Below are 19,543 nucleotides of genomic sequence, written 5' to 3'. Positions count from 1 at the left end.
ATCATATTTGCATAATAAATTCGACGAATTCGTATTTATATTATTATTACACGCTGAGAAAAGAACGTCGCGACAAGGGAGAATAGCAACGAGCTTTCATATGCGAGTAACCTGCGCGTGCCTACATGTTTCATCGTCGTAATTAAAGTTTCACGAAGTTACAGACAAAATCGTAGGGGAACCTCGTTTCTCCTTTTACCTTCGGTTTATGGCGGAAATTTCGCCGAAAATTCTGTTACGTCAACGCAGCGTGCTCGAAATTGCGCTCGTATGCACTCAACCATACGCGAGCCACAAAGTAACAATTGAATGGTTGATAATAGCCGACGATGCCGGACGATATTTCGACTCGCGAATTGCGTGTGGTCGGCGCGGCCCACCCGCACCGTTGTCCGTTCCACGATGCAACAAAAACACATCCTTCGCGTATATATCCCTCTCTCTATACTCCTCCACTCTCGAATATTTTTACGCTATTTTTTCCCCGCCCAACCGCTTCGTATAATCCGGCGCAATCGTAAAATTCCGGATACGCCAAGATCGTAAAACGCGATCCTATGTTCTTCCCGATTTAAGCCTTGCGATGCACCAGAAAATTCCGGGACTATTATTCTTTTACCGCGGGACTATACGGACTAGTAGTGGTCCGCAAAACGACAAATTTTCCCTGTCGTTATACATTCCTCTTCTACTTTACAACCGAAACTGCTCTCTTTATTATGGAAGTTAGGTAACAAAACTTTATAGGTCAGTGTGTGTGACGAAGCATGATTATTTGAGGTACCTACGTTTATATGTCAAAAGTTTGTCAAAAGAGTATAAAGACATTTTTAAAAATATTCTTGCATTATAAGAAAGACATTTACAAAATAAAAATGTAAGATATTGTTAACTAAAATTACCTATCTGTAAAGATTACTTATCTGTATTTTAATGTGTGCGACAGAAATGTAAGTTACATTAAGCGTCGTACGTCTTTCTACAATTTTTTGTTAAAAAAAAGAAGTCTGAATTTTCTCTCTATCTCCGAAAGTCGTTCTCTCTCTATGTCTCACGATTTTCTCAATTTTCCATCTTGTTTATCTTAGTAAAAGCCATGTATTTGCAATGTTCTGATTCCGCTCCGTTTTACCCTACCGTTTGTCAAACCGTCCTACCTTGGGCTGCTTCATTTCGGTCCAATCTTTATTCACGCGCCGATGAATAGGCAAGATATTTCGCATTAGAGGAAAATTGCCTCTTAATTAAGCGACCGGCCGATAGCGCGTGTCAACCGGGAGGCGCGAGGAACTCTCGTGGCTGCAATTTGCGTATTAATGGGGTCCCACAAAGGCAGCGTCGCCGCGACTTTAAGGGGTGATAAACGTATTTTATGGGGAGAGCACAGTCCGGCACGCTTTCTCCGCGGTTGCAATTAACGGGTAAAGCGACGTAGGGTGTAAGTGAGAGAGAAAGAGAGAGAGAGAGTGCAGTATTCTCCTCTGCACATACATACTGCCAGTAAACATAGATACCTGCATCGCGGACCGGCAAGGGTAAATAAAAAGCTAATAGCGTGGGCAACCGCATGGTTATCGTTTTCATTTTCGCCTGCGTTGCGCGATTAGGTGGCTTCGTAAACGTTCAGTTACATAAGATCCATTCCGATGAGTAAAAGCGCACGCAATGTTTTTCTTTTAAAGGATCACTTGAAATGAAGATAGGTAGTTAGATTATGTAAAATATATGTATGCAATTGTAAAATAATTCGTATTGTTTCTCTTAGCAAATACTAAAATGATATATATTTGTATCATCATACATATTACTTTAACTCTCGACAATAATTCTACGCATGCATAGCCGGGAGAAAAAATTGTAATTTTGTTAATTAGCAGTCCTGTGTACATTTTGTAGAGCAAAGTTTAATTGCCAGGTAAAAGTCGGATGTAAATGATCGAAAGCCTTAAATACGACAAATTGGACAAAGTGGACCAACTAATGTAAAGCTCAAATAAGAAGATGATTATTAAAATGCGTTCCATATCTTTGGAGCACGTTCAATCTCGGAAAGATTTGCATCGATAAGAGGTAAGAGGATAATGAATCAAAGCATGCTCGTATAATTGATATTAAACTCTTAAATTGTCGGAAAGCGGTAGTTTATTAAAGATTAAGTAACCGTGGCAAAGAGAAAGAGAGAACGGAATTTATGATTTTCTTCATTTTCCGTAATATCCCTCCGCGGATTGATTCCATTCGGCCAATCGCACGGTGCGCAGCGTTCATAATAAAGTATTTCCCCATTTATCCGGCTGAATCGAATTTGATCAGGTAATCCGACTTTAGATAATAATCATCAATGCTATTATTCAATACTAAACAACAGTATTACGATATTATATATATAATATATAATTTCTGTTTTAGAATAATTGGAATACAACTTTTTAAAGAGCTCAACATTTTATAGCCGAATCTCAAAATAAAATTCGCGATTTTCTCTGCAAATCACTTTCGGATTCAAAATATACATATCATGATATACATAATTTTCTTTGGATACTGTGAAAACAGATTACATTTATAAATGCGTTAATACATAATGATAATCTTGTTTCGTCGGATCGAGATGGAAATTATTACAGAAATCCCCGAAATGTTCATTCCGCTCAATAATTAAATACCGCAAATTTTACCCCGATGCTTTCGCACGGATATTTTAACGGCTCACCTGCGGCATCAAAAGCGTGCACTTCGATCTGACATTTTTTTTTGTTTCGAAGCGAAATCTGCTACGATTTACCTTCGAAGACAAGGAAGAACGTAAATGATCGTTCGGCTGCATTTCGCAGTAGCGCAAGAGGGGGGGAAAAAAGAACGACATAACCGTGAAAGTTTTAATCGAAAAAGTTCGAACAATGCGTCCCGGCTGGTTCTAACAATAAGACCGATAGGACAGTTGCAGAGCACCGGCTGCGCGTTAAGCGTTTTATTATTCCGAGGGACAGGCGGGATATTATTATTGATTGCTCTCCCCGGCATTGATCTCCGTTGTTTGCGAGTGTCTCTCGATCGACCTCCGTCCTCCCCCCCCCCGCGCTCGCGTAGAATAACCGGGATTTAATTCCCACTTATTCCACCTTTCCCGCGGATATACACGACGGTTCGCTATTGAAAAGACAAATACCGTGCGAATGGCACTTCGCTCTTTTCAGCGTCTGCCGCTGAAAAAAGCTTGGGCAAAAAAAAGAACCAAAGTTCTCGTCTCTCTCGCTGACCGTCGGAAAATATGTTTCGTCTATACCGTCGATCGCGTGACGGCGGCAAAAGAAAAAAAAAAGAGACAAGCTTAAAAACGCGAGCAATCAGAAATTAGGATCGGAGAAAGCGTCGGAGGTTGCAGAAATATAAAATCGCGCGTATCGCGTATCTCGTCGGCGACACGTTACGGGGAAGAAAAATGTCGTCGTAAATTGGCGTAATGAACATCGAAAGAGATCGTCGAAGAAAAGAAAAATATAGGAAGCAGACGAAAAAAAGAGAGAAAAAAAATATATATATATATGAAAGGCACTATGAGCCTGTTCTAGCGTCTATTGGTGTATATCACAGGATATTATCTGTTTCCGATAAAAGGCGCGACGTAAGGCGATATCTTGCATCTTTCTTCCTTCCCTCCCTGCTTTCTTCCTCTCACGAGCACAGAGATTCTCTCCGGCGATTCTCACGTTCGGCGCAGCGAGCTCGATAAGACGACGGCGAGAGGGTACATCGATACAGTTTTCGGAGCCTCGTCACGTCAAAACTTTCGTCGGCCTTCCGAACGAGATAAAGTCCGACGTCGCTCGAGCGCGCGGAAAGACGCATCGTGCAGCATAAATGATCAAAGGAAAATGAAAAATTCGGATGTCGCAATTAGGCGCCGCTCTTCCGCGAAGGTACATCGGGGCGGGCGGGCTTTCATTTTATCTGCTCCGGCTCCGGGAATTTAAGCGATGTATACTAGTCGTTTAATTAATTCTATTTAATTAAACATCAATACACTTTTTAATTAAGAAAATAACGGCGCTTATATACGATAGTATTAAATAAATACCTGCTGCAGAGCGCCCCGCAGTTTGTTGCATTTTCCAACGTAGCGCGGCTTATGAATTCAACATGACAAAATTTGCATTTTGATCAATTTATCATGTTAATACATGATAAATTAGTATAATGATATGTAGAGATATTTTCATACATAACACACGGACTACGCCAAATTACTGCGTATCGTTTATGTATGTATACAGATACTTCAATAATAACTAACTTTAGACAAATACACGCTTCTCCATATAAGATATTTGCTATTCAACGGAGCGCTGCAGAGATGATTGCGTAGACAAGATTGGAAAAAATCGGAGAGACAACTCGAAAAGGACCTAGAGGCTCGTTCAATCTCCGTTTCCACGTACGGCTTTACAATTTGCAAAATGAAACGATCGCGCCGAGTCAATAGCACGCCCGAACGATAGCGTCCGCGAATATCGAATACACTTCGTTCACAGGCCAGACGTTTAAACGGAAGCATCCGAAGCGCCTGTTAAATTTGCGCGACGCGCCCCCTCCTTCGTCGTCGGTGTTGTTATAACCGCGCAAAGTAAAGTACATTTCGGTGTTATCGAAACACACCTGCGAGGCAAAGTGCGAAAGCTAAAGGAGTTACGGAATCTTTCTATACACTACTCCGTATATAGCGGAGTCTGGCGCAATTTCTGAGTAACGATAATAAATGAGCTCGCTGCATCGATCGGAGTGCAGCCTGTATTTCTTTCTGAGAGCTAGCGAGGTTTGTGATTAATGTCTTGCTTTCGCTTATACGGGGTTCCGTCTCCTCGGGAGAATAAAAGGAATGTCTCTAATAATGCAACGAGCAACAATAAAAACGGTGCATCGATTGGAGCATGATATATGTACCTGATTTCAATTGCATTGCGTTAAGATAAATATGCACGTCGTATTCGTAATACAAAATATATTTGCTTAAATGCTTTTGCTTGATACGAGGGATTACAGCGTACCCACGTCAGCGTGCAATATCCCAAATGCGTTTTATTGCATTTCCGTATCGCGCCCTTCGCTTAAAACTGCTTCATGCCGTAAAGCGATTACGCCGCTCCTCTTAATTTCCGATACTTCTCAGAACGTTACCCCGGGGAAATGAAACAATTGGTAGGGAAAAGAAATTACAACGATGGACGCGTAGCCGGGTGCCGCGACGGCGACTTAATCGAGTCGGTTGGGAAAACGGGCGTTATCGTCGATCGAAGGAGTTCGGAGCTCGAGGAAGTCGCGCACAGTCGTCGATTTCACTTGCTTTCGAAACGGCAGTAACATCAATGGCATTCTTTTGAATCTACGGCGACCGTTAACGCCAGGAACTACCTCGCAATTCTCGTAAGCTCTGCTGCACCGCGGCGCTGATTTAATCGAGTTTTATCAATTCGACCTGCGGACCATTGACCGAAGGAAAATGTCTCGTGAAATAAAGAAAATCCCATGATAACGGGAGACAATTGTAAATTCGAGGCGAAGTACAGACGCGACAACTGTCATTATGGCTTCTATGAAGATGGCACTTTATGCCGCAGAATTTAGAGCCAATCTGTTACATTATATTGAAATCCGAAAACGCGACGCGCCAACTTTACAGAAGTTTATTACGTGTTCACTTCACGTTTGCGTTGCCTTAATATACTTCACATGTCAGAAGATGTCCTTGCTAAAATCTTTTCCTTGTCATCTCCCTTGTATATATTCAAATGTTTCGAATAATAAATCACCTGACGTTTTAACACGGCGAGGAATATATATATATATACGCGAGGAATACATTATACTGGAGTTTATGCGTTGAAGGAAAGGACAAGAAAGGGCGCGTTATACCGGGGGTGCGTGGGACGGGGAAATAATCTACGCTTTCGTCGCTTTCGTGAGCAGCCGCGTCTTCAAATAGCCAGCGATTGAATATCGTTAATTAGAGAAAGTCTAGGAGTGTCGCTGAGGATACTCCTGAAAATCGATACCGTTGTGGTGGGTGCCTCTTGCTAGATACGTTCGTGGGACGATATCAACTAGATTGGATTGCATCGGACTGGATACATGTATTGCACTCCGGCGTAGTTCATTTCCGGAAAACAATAACCAGCCGCATTACCAGACAGAGCATTCTGCGAATGGCAATCGGTGGCCTGGGGGAAGAAAACCTAAGGAAAAAGACTGTATGCTGCATTAAAAGGCAGCAGAATCGTTATTTTAGTTTCTCAAAAATAACTATTACCACGCAGATCAAAGAAAATATTCTGTAGAAAGAATCGATGTCAAATGCTCCAAAAGAGTCGATTAAATTTTCAAAAATTAAACAAATAATATAAATTGTAAATTAAAATGATTAAATTATATAAATTACACTAATATTCTAAAAGAGAAAAGCTTTATAATTATTAATATTTAAAGCATAAAGATAATTTAACAATCATGCTAACAGCGATAATCAGGCTAACGTTATAAAAAAATTATATTTATTAATAATTTATTTATGAATAATATATGCTAATGATACATTACACATCCCATTATTTCGACAATTTTGTTCTTTGGATTTGCAATCAAAATCAATTTCATCACATTAATCCAGCTTTTAATCATTGTTTACAAGGAATTTATCATACCGATGGAATACTGGGCGTAATTTATGCGTGAAAATTTAATGTTATTAACAGCCACGCTGGCTCTTACAGCCCCGTAAAAATATTGCAAAATGGACGAAAACTCTTCGTCCACCAAGCCATTTATATCGATTCATCCACTCACATTTCATGGAATATTTCACCAGAGAAAAAGCCATTACCGATGGTAAAATCGTGTGCAGATGCAACATAACATAGCAACTACAGAGGCTGTAAAATTACGTATAAATGTAGAAATTATAAAAGCGACATATCAGTTTGAAAAAAATATTACTAAAAAAAAATATAATAAAATTTTATTGCAATTTTCTGATATAATCTTTTTACAATAAAAATTAATGAGCTGTATAGAAAATAATTATTAACGTGTTAATGTTTGTGAATGTGTTATAATTTATAATATTAAAGAAAATAAAAAAGAAAAGAAAGATTTCTAATATCTTGCAGAAACAAAATAGATTCACATAGTATGAAAATATGGTTGAAAAATTGAATAAATACATCTAAATTAAAAAGCAGAATGTTTTTCTATAAATTTTTGTATGCAGGGAAAATCCAAGGAAAAAGTTCTTGCAATAATAAAAGTCAGTCTTATTAATGATACAATTATAAGTATCACTGGATATAAATATTTTAATTTCATCAATTATCTATTTTTCAGGATTATTTCAATTCACCTATATTTTTAGCATTTAAAATTAGAAAAAATACAACAAGCAGTTTTAATATACGTGCTTGCAATTTGTCTATAAAAATAATTAATTCTATATTAAAACATACATTTATCTGGTTTAGAGATATGTTTAAACCTTGTTTCCCAGAAATATTTTTAGATTATTTAAGTATATAAATAACAATTATTTAATGTTAAAAATTATTTTCTTTATACTTAAACAAAATAATAATCAAATATGTTAATATGCATCTATAGCGTTCAAGGCGATCCGATCTGCAACTGATAGTACTTTCATCTTTTTTTTTTTATCTAAACGGCATTTTTCTTCACCGGATAAAACTCTCGCGTAATGTCGCGTGGCGGCTTATACGTATTTCTTAACCACGCGTTTCAACATTCATTCATGTTATCTTTGACGACGCAGTCAATGTCTCATGCAAACGCGACCGCTATATCATCGCGCACGCGATCCCGCACAATGGAATCGCGTGTGCTCGTCGAGAACGTCATAAATCGAAAGGGAAAAGGAGCCGCAGGGCGCGGCTAACGGTGGTGCGACCGTAATGTCCGCAACGAATGTGAGACGCAATGCGTAAAAAAAGAAAGCTAACCGATGTCACCCTTTGAGAATACACAGCGTCTCCGCGGTGTTGCACAGGACAGCGCGACAACGGCTTTCTCCCCCGCGCGCGTTGTCGGTCGTTTCCGCGCGCTCGGATAATAGTATCCTCACGTGCCTCGCGGTCTCTGAAATTGTATCTCTGGCTGTTGCACTATGCATAGGTACGCTCCGTATTGCTACCGTCGGAGCGTAATTAGCGAGTTCTTCCAAGCGGACGGCGCGCTACATCAGCTACACGACGCGCAGCTATGCCCGGAAATCACGCGTGCAACGCGTCTGCGGCTACCGTCTACCTTCCGCCCCATTTGTCCCGCAAGCGACAAGCCCGTAATGCGCAACGTATATAAGCCCGACATTCCGCAAGTTTCCCCGATCATGCAAATTTCGAGACAAACTTTCGACGATTAAACTTAGATTTAATAAATTTCCTGTGATTTTCTCGCTTGACATGAAAATATTGTACATTCTATTTGATATGGCACCTTTGCAAATTGCAAATGTATACGCTGCAGGTGTAACGGCGGCGAGAATAAAAACATGGGTATTATAATTAAAAATTATGCCGCCTCGCGGTAGGTCATTTAATTGAAATTAGGAATGACTCGTAACAAAATGTATCCAGCGTGTATACCTGCCACAGAAATTCCACGACGGAAGAAGAAACGCGCGGTCGGAGGTACATTCATCCCGCGCTAGACTGACCATAATAGCCGGCGCATAACAGCGGCAGGCGAATCGCGCAAATTATGCAAATTGCGCGAGCGACCGGCAATTTGGGGGTCACTGTCATTACCGATAACCGTATAAATATGAGCGAATGCTCGATGCGCACCGACGCGATGCCTCTTGGGGAGAAAGGAGAGGTCGGAGGGGACCGCGATGCGGTAATATTTTACCGCGGGGGCCGAGGACTGTATGCGGCGGATAAATATCCGCCGTGCACGTGCGAATGCGAGCTATGCCCCCGTGCTATCGCGCAATCGATTCCCCGATAAACCGTGGCATCCATTTGATTATAGGAAATTTGTAACGAAGCGACTTCGAATTGCAGTCACGTTTGAACGCCGGATGCGGCGCGTCGTTCGCACGACCGGCGGCGTCGAGAAAACAGATCTGATTGATCCGAATTAACATTTCCATTTGCATAAACGAACGGGCAAACCGAAACCCCGGCCGGGTCGGCGGGTGCAGAGCCTCGACGTTGCCATGGAAAATTTTCACATTTCGTGTAGATATACGTATATATATATACACACTTTATATATATATTTATACATATATAATTTGTATTTTTATATAATTTATTCGTATATTATAATTCGTATATATATATAATTTATATATATATATATATATATATATACGATGAAAATGATAAAACCGATCGGGCGACGGTCGGCGCATTAATTGCGAGCCGTATACATCTGCGAAACGCAAACTGTTTGTCGAAACGGTTCGAAACGGTCTGAAAGCGCTCGCTAAATCCCACCGAAAACGTATTCCCGGCTAATTTAACTCTAATGAGTTCTCCAGAACTTCCGGCTACCATAGGTCACCCCACGATCTTAAAATCTGCGAATTCATGCACACAGACACGCGCTGATAAAAACGCGCGCGCGTGCATGTTTAATGCAATTTTTTCCGTCGGATTTATTTTTAAAGTACCCTGAGTGCTCTCGATTTAACTTTAAGACTGCTCGTACACCATGACGATAAAAATTTCAGAGGTAACGATTTTTTAATTAGCTAGGTACTTTAAATGCCATTAAAAACTAATTCGCGAAACAATAATTAAGTACATATTTCATCCGGCCTCAAAGAGCTCGACATAATTTTTCGATAATGAATTCGATCATAGCGGCAGTCAATGACATATAAAGTGGCACGAGTATCAAGATGAATTTTTTTGCGATAACGTAATTCAACGAGATACTTATACGAGTGAAGTCACTCGTAATACATGATGCAAGAAAATGTAAATGATTTAAGCGTCTGAAAGCGACTTGCGCAATCGCGCCAATAGAGGACAAAAGATTATTGACGAACCGATCGCTATTAAATCCTGCGGTATCTATTCGGACGCGATATGTGCGACATATTACCTATACAACGCGATAATTAATCTCATTAGCGGTCCCGACGAGGATTCCGCGCTAATAAGACACCACTTTTTCGCATTTCTACTACCTAATGGCACTTCGTCGCTCAGCGTGTTTCATTGAGGAACAAGGCGACCCTTTGAAACCTGATGTTCGAATAGCAACGTATTCTTCGCGTTGCGTCTTGGCAACGTGAATTAAACTCAGCTTCATTGTTAGTTATATTCTCGCTCCTTCCTTCCAGCTTCCTTCCAACGAGTCTAACAGCGAACAATATCGCGGCCTGTTCTAGAAGTCGATTTCCGTTTCGCAACAGTTGCCCCAGACGCTTCGCCGTCGCAAAAAAAAGCGCGCGCGTTTCCGAAAATCGAGAATCGGGAATTTCACCAGTTGTATTACACGAAAACGTGAAAAGTTTCACCGTGGGAGGGAGAGAGAGAAACTCCCTCTCTCTACCTCCTCGTATCTTTCGCCCTATCAGCGTCTACATCGCGTTCTGCATCCGTTCGCGTAAAGATTCAGTTGAGCGGAAGTTCTCGCACGAATGAGGATCGACCGGCGAAGAGGAGGAGCGCGTAGAAGTGAGGCGCGCGCGAGGAAAACGACGGCGGGGGAGGCGGACCGGAAAGAAAGGCGAACGGCGAAAGACACGCGGAACGAAGGAAAGAGGGAAAAAGGTAAGAGAGGAGAAAATGCCGAGGGTGGGATAGCGAGAAGGGAGGAAGAGGAGGGGGAGAGGAGGAAGGGGAATAACAGACGGCTCCTTTCCCATTTATTTTCGTCTCCCCCCGCCGCCACGTCGCGCGTCCCTCCGCCCTCGACGACGAGGAATTTCGCATTTCTTGAACTCTCGAATGCGCGTCTCGGTTCTGGATCCGTTGTATACAAAATCCGAATTCAGCCCTTATAACGTGTACACAGGCCCATTCACCTCGCTCACCCGATTCGCGCGGGACGGCGATCGTCGTCGTCGTCGTCATCGAAGCCCCTGCACGTCTCAACCAGACGCGCCGTCCTAAGCCAGGCATTTCCCGAAGGGACCCCACGTGAATGCACTTCGCCGCGGCGAAAGATTCGCCTCTTCTCGGTCGCGTCGGAAATTTATCGGCGCGACAGGACGGGCGCTAAGCTCCTCTTTCACGGGCGCGGAGAAGCGGATTTCTTGTCATCTTCACACGCGCGCGCGCGCGTCTCGCTACCATTTTCTCGCGGGATACTTAAGGAGATACATACATCGATCTTATCGCCTCGTGGTAATTTACGAAGTGACAATTCGAAACACGCCCGTTGAATGGCACGGAGGTTGCGTTAACCTCCGACATAAGTGCCCGCCGAGTCTTATCGTATCGTTTTAGAAAAGGAAAACTCGTTAAAATGCTGGGAAAGTAGCATTCCGCCCGCTTAAAAGACGCAAATTCCTTGAGCCTCGCTTCCCACCCTGCTGCAGCTTCTCATCCACTTCTATATACTTTTACTTTTTTCCTTTGTCCCTAATAGCCGGTTTCATCCAGGTCGGTTAACTTTAACCTTAATTTAACCGGCTATTTGTCTCTCTGCAGAGGTGGAACTATCGGGAGACAAGGGACCGAATTAAACTAGAAGTTAAAATTGAAGCGGACATCAAGTGAAGTAGGCCGCAAGAGAATTCTTAAATTTTTCATCTCTTATTACTCATTTTTAATTGGCATCGTAGATAAAACTGTCGCGTCATTTATTCGCGTGTCTGTTTTCTCAACCAGATTATAAACGTTATTTTAAAATTGCTTTATCCGATTTTCGCAAAATAAGGTATTATCGGGCAAAAATCTATATTAAATGTGAAACCGTTGCAAAAAGCATTACACGAAAATGTTGCCATTTATAATTTTATACAATATACGTATCAAATGAACTAATGACATCAAAATACTATTATTGAATCCGATTTTCCTCTGCAAATAATACTCGTAACATGTCACTACAATGTTTTTACAAGCAACTTACGCCGCATGTACATCGTGTATGGCCGTTGTTAATAGCGGTACTCAACCCTTTGCCCGTTGTTGAAAATTCCCCATATGAAGCTGGCTGCGGAAGTTAATACAAACACAAGAGTAAATAGTTCCCCCTGCGCGCATTTATCTCGTCGTCGTGCACCCTCGCTGCGTTTCGCGTTCATCGGATCAGCAATTAAATTGCATACCAAAAACGAAATTCTCTTTCCCGTATAAATCAGTAGAAGTCGCTCGGATATACAAATCCGTATCCATTTAATTGGTGGTACTTAAAAATTATGATCTCTATCTCTGTATCATACTTGATGGCTCGTTATCTTACGGTAATGTTAGTTATAGAATCATATAACGTTGATTCAGGACATTGTCCTGAATTTGCAAGCATGATTGAATAATTAAATATTTAACTTAATTAAATTTTCGCAAAAAAAATTAATTTTTTTTTGCGAAAATACCATCATTTATTAAAATTAAATCACTCTAAAATATTTCAATTTTCGGCGTAAATTTAATTTTTGTTTAAATAAAGTTCATTTGAAAATAACTAAAAAATAAGATTCTATTAACTCTTTGAGTTCAAATCAAAACCTCCAAAAATCTTTCAATTACTTAAAAATGGTTTTAAGTATAAATCTCTTAGAATTATAAAAAAAAATAATTTGATTCTTTATTTAATTATATATTATATAATTTAACATCACAGCAATTGAACAAAAAAAAAAGATAAAAAAAATATTAAATATTGCGATAAATATTATTCGATTTTTATTTATTAGCAATATTAGAATTTAATAAAAATTAAACGTATGAATACACACCAATAACTCTCAAAACGGTTGGCATTTCTATATTTTCAGAAATAATACTGAATTGATGGAAAAAGTTCTTTACGTAGACTGCGTGCGCGAATTTGTCACCGTCCTATACGAGAGTGCATTCCGAACGACGGTATCTCGGAAAATATAAAACTGTCGGTTATCGAGATGCGCAGAAAAACCAGTTTTTTTTTTCAAACGCAAACATTTATATTGCAACTACGCGTGCATGGTAAAAAAAAGAGATTTATGTCGTGCAAATACAGAGGTAGCCGCTTATTTGCGAATGGTTTCCGAAAGCTTTCACCTATGGAGAATCGATGCGGCCGGAAAGGGTGGCCGACCCCAGGGGGGGGAGGAAGAGAGTGGCCCGAGGGTCCTCTGGGCGAGGAGGAAACTCTCGTGTAACGTCTTGATTAAGTGGCGGTTTGCACCCTCCAGGCGTCGGGACACCCTCGTAAAACAGGCCCCACGCTCCTATATCTCCAATTGGCGCATTAAGCGCCGATCTGTACCCGCGAGATCTGATTTATCTAAACACCGAACCGAGCAAGCAAACAAGAAACAGGTCCGCTCGTACATACGGCCAACTGTAACTGAAGTTTCTTACGCAATGCAGTAATCGTACCTCGCACACGGGTGAGATTTAGAGATGTTATAAATGTAGATATCCACGAGAATTACTTTCCACGGAATATCTTAAAACCGTAAAATATTCGTTCTTATAATGTATACGTACTCTCTTTCTGTATTAAATTTATAAACTATTGCAATGTATTATTCATGATTATTTTCAAAAAAATTATCTTGTAAAAGAAGGATTATCGTAAAACAGTATCGACAATAAGTAATCGAGGTAAGTATATGGCAGAGGTTGCCAACCTTTTTGGCTCGTGCATGTGCCATTTTGAAGGTTCCAAATTCGTGCCGTGTCGCTATGCTGTAGGATTTGGCAAAAAGAAAATCCGTAATGTATTACTTCAATAACCTTTAAACTTATTGTTAGAGTTATCTGGGCGTAATATCTGAATGTATCCTTCTGCAGTAAAACATCAACATCTAATGCTTTTAGCACGAAAATAAATAAAACGAACGCAGTCAAAGAGCGTAAACGTAAAAAAAAAGATTTGAGTATGGTTGCTATTTCACTGCGTCATTTTTGGTATTTTTAATTTTCCTCTGACAGCGCGTGCTTCTTCAGGCGTGCCACCGAGAATGCCTTCGCGTGCCACTAGTGACACACGTGCCCCGGCTTGGCCACCCTTGATTTGTAACATTCTGTCGTATCAAATAAAAATTAAACGAATTAAAATAACAATTAAATGAATTAAAAAAAAAACAACTTAAAATTGGGAAAAATAGGCTAATTTTAAAAAGTAAAAGAAAACAATCTACGCGCAGATAACTATTCTTATCATATCCAATGCAAAAGAACTGGCTAATGCATTTATATCGACGCGTCGCGTCGTTTCGACAACAAATTATTATTCATGAAAGTCCCCCAGGATGCTTCTGGCAATTCTACGCGAAGCTTCTGGAACACGGATTAAACTGCTCCGGGACTTTCGTCGAGAGTGTATTTATTACAACAGGGAGGGTTTTACCGGATGTTATGGAAGAATCTCGTGCATACTTCAAAAGCAATTCTTCTTTTTTGTTCATGAATATGGATTTGCCTCAGCAGCGAGCATAAAGACTTTAATAACAAAGAATTAGAGATGCACAGGGAGAAAGTTCGAAAGCGAGACTATCAGATTCATTTTGCGATAAAGCTAAACGTCCTTAGAGGACAGCTTTTAAACCTAATAACTCCCGCAATATTCCAATTTTTTTAATTTGCGCTTTAGGACTTTTCTTACCAAAATTCTGTGATTTTATTAAAATAAATATTTTAATAAAAAAATTTTTAATACGATAAAAATGAAATAGCATCACAATCTGTTTGTATTTTTCAAAATCACTCATATAACATTAAAGCATTCAAATGATTAAGCAAAAATTAAACGCAAAATTCGCAGGTGTAATATCTTCACAAATTTTAAAACGTGTATTTGTGAATGTTTGTTTTGTGCGTCGTCAAATTATACGGATTTTAAACACGATATCTCTTCAAGCATGGATAAAATAACAGCGGTTATATCCGTATCTCTTGTGCGAGCTCTCTACAATTATCGATTCATGTCATGTTAATATATCAGACGAATCGTTCGTTACCCGAAATTACGAATTCGCAATGTCATTGACGCTCGAACAAATTCCGTTCGTTCGGTTTAATTTCCCGGACGATGCTGACAAAATTTATTTCACCCGTAATTACGTCTGTCGTTCCGCTTCGTGTTTATTAATGCCGACTTACACGCGCGTGCGGCGATGATAATGACGCTATGCGCCGCTTATATGTGAACCGGTAAATTTATCCGGTGAATTTCTGTTCTGGTATCAAAAGCCGTCCTAAAGTACCATGACAACCGGCTCGGCTCCCCTCCTGAATATTGCCCGCGGGTTGACACGTCAGAACCGGGAAAGCACCGACAGAGAATGACGGCGCGGTGGTCTGCAGATGACACTGACCGATGAAATTAGCAAGTCTCGCGCGAAAGTCATGAACCTTAAAATTTAAAATTCGACGTATATTAAATTTATAAGCATACAGAGAAGTTACGTAAGATACCTATGAGAAATTGGGATAAGAGACACCTTTTTTTGTGTATCGATGTAGCATTGAGAATTAAAATAACCGAATTAAAAGTAGCGGAAGCTTGTATTAGATTTTTTCTAATTGTCTATAATTATGTCAATTGCAATAAAGTACAGATAATTAGCATTATTAATTTTTGGATAATTTTTTTTCGAGAGCGAAGATTAGAGAATAAAATTAAAGATTGTATCAGCATGTATCAGCATGGATGATGATTTTCTTTAGAAGACATAATTCTTAGCTAGGATCAAACGGAATAGCTGAAATGTTTGTCATCGTGGCAAATGTCGTGATGAATACTTTTGAAACTATTTGGCACTGACTCTAGTCTGTCCAATATTAATTTCGGTGAAAAGTGAGAAAGTTTCGTAAACTATATAATAATGTTGCATATTATCTGACTTTCTAAATTTACAGTCTTTCATCTTGTCAAACTAATATGAAATTTGATATGATTTGGTGACGTGATATATTATTCCTCTTCAATTCTTTCGTATTCTTACGTGTAATATCTCAATCGATTAAATTTATCAAGAATAGATATCAAAGTTGACCAAAAAATTACATTCGATAAAGCACATATAGTTTAGAAATAAAATGAGCAAAATTAATCTGGCGAACGGTGTCGCCTCAAAGTTCGTAACAAATGTATAACGCCACCAGCACGAAAATCCACGTGCCAAGATTCTATTTCTGCGATCCATTCAGGCGAGAATATATACTCCGTATGCTGCTTCTTTAAAAACAATTCGCGAACATGACTATTCATGAATAGCTTCGGGTTTCAAACCCGATATAATTGGAGAAACGGATAAATGGCTGAAGTGCGATCAATCCAGTGACTCCGACAAAGCAATAAAAAAAATATATATATATATATGATAAAATATATCATGGCTTTAAAAAGAAGATCGGGTTTAAAAGGGAAATATCAGGTTTAAAGAGAAAGGCTAAATGTGTCAACTACGCCCCTGCAGGTTATCAGCTTGTAATAGCGTATTAACGCCTTTAGATAATCGATATAGTCGCGCTTTATCATCTTAGACGCGCCAACGTCTCTATATAACGTCGATTTTCTTTCAAGCCTGTCATTAAGGCTTCCGCGTTATTACGCTCTAATCGTTCGCTATTTACGTTTACCCCCACGGCTGAAAATCATTTTAGCTCGCAAATCGAAAGCGTTTTGCGGATCCGCGGATGTGTGAGCGCGAGCGGCGCGCGCGTGAGACAACGAACGTAGCAATTTGCTCTCGCTCTTCGAGTCTAGAGGGAAATCACTTGGTCGTGTAGGTATATCCCCCGTGTTGTGTCTATATTGCGGGGGAGAGGTCGCCCGTAATAACAACGACGCGCTAATGGTAGAGGAGGTGGTGTATCTGCGATGAGTATGCGGTGCTTAATATGATTGACAGCACGAACTAGTAATTATCTGTCGAGATGCTTTCGCGCGCGCGCGCGCGCGCGCGCGTAGCGCGTAAGGCTTTAATGCGATAATGTGCACAACGACGTTTATCGTAACGCACTTTAAGAGGCTGCAATTATTTAAGTTACGCGCAAATTGCTAATGCGTATATACGGTGGAATAACGCGCGGGGAATGAACGAACGATTAGATCAGAATGCGAACAATTTAGAGAGCCGGAACAAATGTGGGTTTATTCCAGAGATGACATCAATTCAATTGCGAAGTGAATTTCAACTTGAAATGCATGCATGCGACATGCCGTCATTACGAAAGAAGATCCACGAATAGCTGAAGACGTGTAATATTATGAGAAAAAAAATATCTAAATATAATACGAAAGGTTTAAATATAAATTGCTAATAATTTCCTCTTTAAGGCTCATATTTATAGACGTTGCATCTCAAATGTATCAGATGAGATGCTAAATACATGTGACAACTAAACATTTTTTATCCATCTTTTACATGTAAAATTATTCAAAAATTGTGTACAATTACTTTCTTATATCAACGTATAGAATATGTAATTCTGGAAGCACGTAGATTAATCGTACAAATTTTGAAATTTTATCTAAATTTCAAAGTTTATTTAAAAGACATTTATGAAAGAGAAAATAAAAAAAGTCACGACTAAATTAATAATCTTCCCCTCGCGTTTTATAGATAATTTATTTTTATTTCATACAAATATATACACAGAGTACAGAAATACTCCATTCTTCATTATCCATGAAATTTTAACACGAAAGAAAAAGTACGAAGCTCTAATACCCGTGAATCTCCAATTAGTCGCAAATTAATCGTTAATCGTTCGTAAGAAATAATCGCATTTGGCATGTTTTGATACTCGACGCGATCGCGGAAGTTAATTAATCGCGCGGATTAAAGTTTCAATCGCTTGTAGGAAATAATCGCGTTTCGATGAACAATTCGGCAACACGTGAGGGAGCCGAACTCATCAAATCTCACCGCGCGAATGATAACACGGCGCGTGGCGCTTCCAAAACAAACACCAAGGTCGGCCCCGCGAAGTGTGTTCAACATCCTACAAAGTTATACGAATTCTCTTTCTTCTATTACAAATTGATTTCGTTATGTGAACAGTTACAGCGCGTACATTTTGCGCTCTTCGTTTTGTTGACTCATCAACGTCGCCTAAGATAACAATTAATTCTGTTCAATAGAGAGAACGTTTTGAAAGATATTGTTACTCGAAACCTGAAATTGACGAGAGAATCTGTATCAATCTAATTGAAATTTGTAATAATTTGACACTGACAATCGTGTAATAATTGTAAATTAACGAAAACTAACTGATTCGTAATTAAATTTGCACTGTGTATTACTGATATTAAATTCTAACTGCTGTACACGAATTATTTTTCTTTTGATGACAATTTATATGGTTGATTACACAATTTCAATAATGCATTTAAAAAGCAATTGAAATTATTTTAAAAACAATTATTGAATCCGTTTGGAGAATAAAATTTATCTTCCACATCATTTCGCGTTTCAACTGAACAATTAATTTATATATAAATTAATTTAGTACTATTTCATTCGGAATTTTATGAGAAATAAAATTGTCGAAATTTAAATAATTATCATATTTTAATAAATCGAAATAATTATATTAAATCGCAAAAAAATGTTGGAACTTGACCTTGTTCATAACTTATTAAAATCATGCAATTTATTTTTAAGAAAAATATAAGAAAATAGAAAAAGAATTAACTACATACAATATCGATCAATTATTCCTCAAATAAATATTTAATTTAGTATGTCAATGATACGCGCGCGTGCCCACTTATCGCTGACATGCCATATCGAGTATGGAAAAGATAAATTTCAAATAAGCTATCTATAATAAAATCAATTTGCAATACAAGAAAAGTATCTCATCCAGCGTTATCTTTCAAGGCACAAAAATGTCATAATAAAGAACAGTATTTTATAATTCTTAATTTTAATGCTTCAAAAATCTATTCTTTAAATTCATCTCAGAACAATCGTTCTCAAGTCACTTCTGAAAAAATGTGTAAAAAATTATGTAATATTAATATATATCTGTTAAAAAAAAATCGATCATTGAAGAGTGAAAAATAAAATTCAGACTGTCTCAAGACAAATCTCATCAAAATTACTTAAATGAATTACAATTGCAATTTGGACTTAATTAATATCGACATTATTCTTAAAATCTCTTTACCATCTCTAAACTATATCATGTCTCAAAACTTGTTTCAGTTGAGTGATTCAACAAAAACAGCTATAAATAAAACAGGGCCTAAGACAGTGTCAATGTGGAAAAAAATAACACAGATTCGTGCAAAACGAAGACAAATAGTTAATATGAAACGACTTCGCAACGTTTTTGCGAGTTTTTTTTTGCGTATTGCAAACATTGACATAAAATGTGAAATCGCCTCGCGTTCTTAACCCGTTTAAATGGTAAAT

At 38.9% G+C, this 19,543-nt stretch overlaps 1 protein-coding gene across 1 annotated transcript in view; it reads right to left on the bottom strand.

Annotated features, from left to right (window-relative positions):
• LOC105455569 (guanine nucleotide-releasing factor 2) overlaps window positions 1-19,543 on the bottom strand; it is a 58,000-nt gene that overhangs the window by 38,267 nt on the left and 190 nt on the right. The gene's annotated exons all lie outside the window — the stretch shown is intronic.

Source organism: Wasmannia auropunctata, unplaced genomic scaffold (assembly GCF_000956235.1).
Source record: "Wasmannia auropunctata unplaced genomic scaffold, wasmannia.A_1.0 LD335898.1, whole genome shotgun sequence".
NCBI classification, from domain to species: Eukaryota; Metazoa; Arthropoda; class Insecta; order Hymenoptera; family Formicidae; genus Wasmannia; species Wasmannia auropunctata.
Note: the sequence above shows the minus strand (reverse complement) of the source record. Positions and strands in the feature narration are given on the sequence as shown.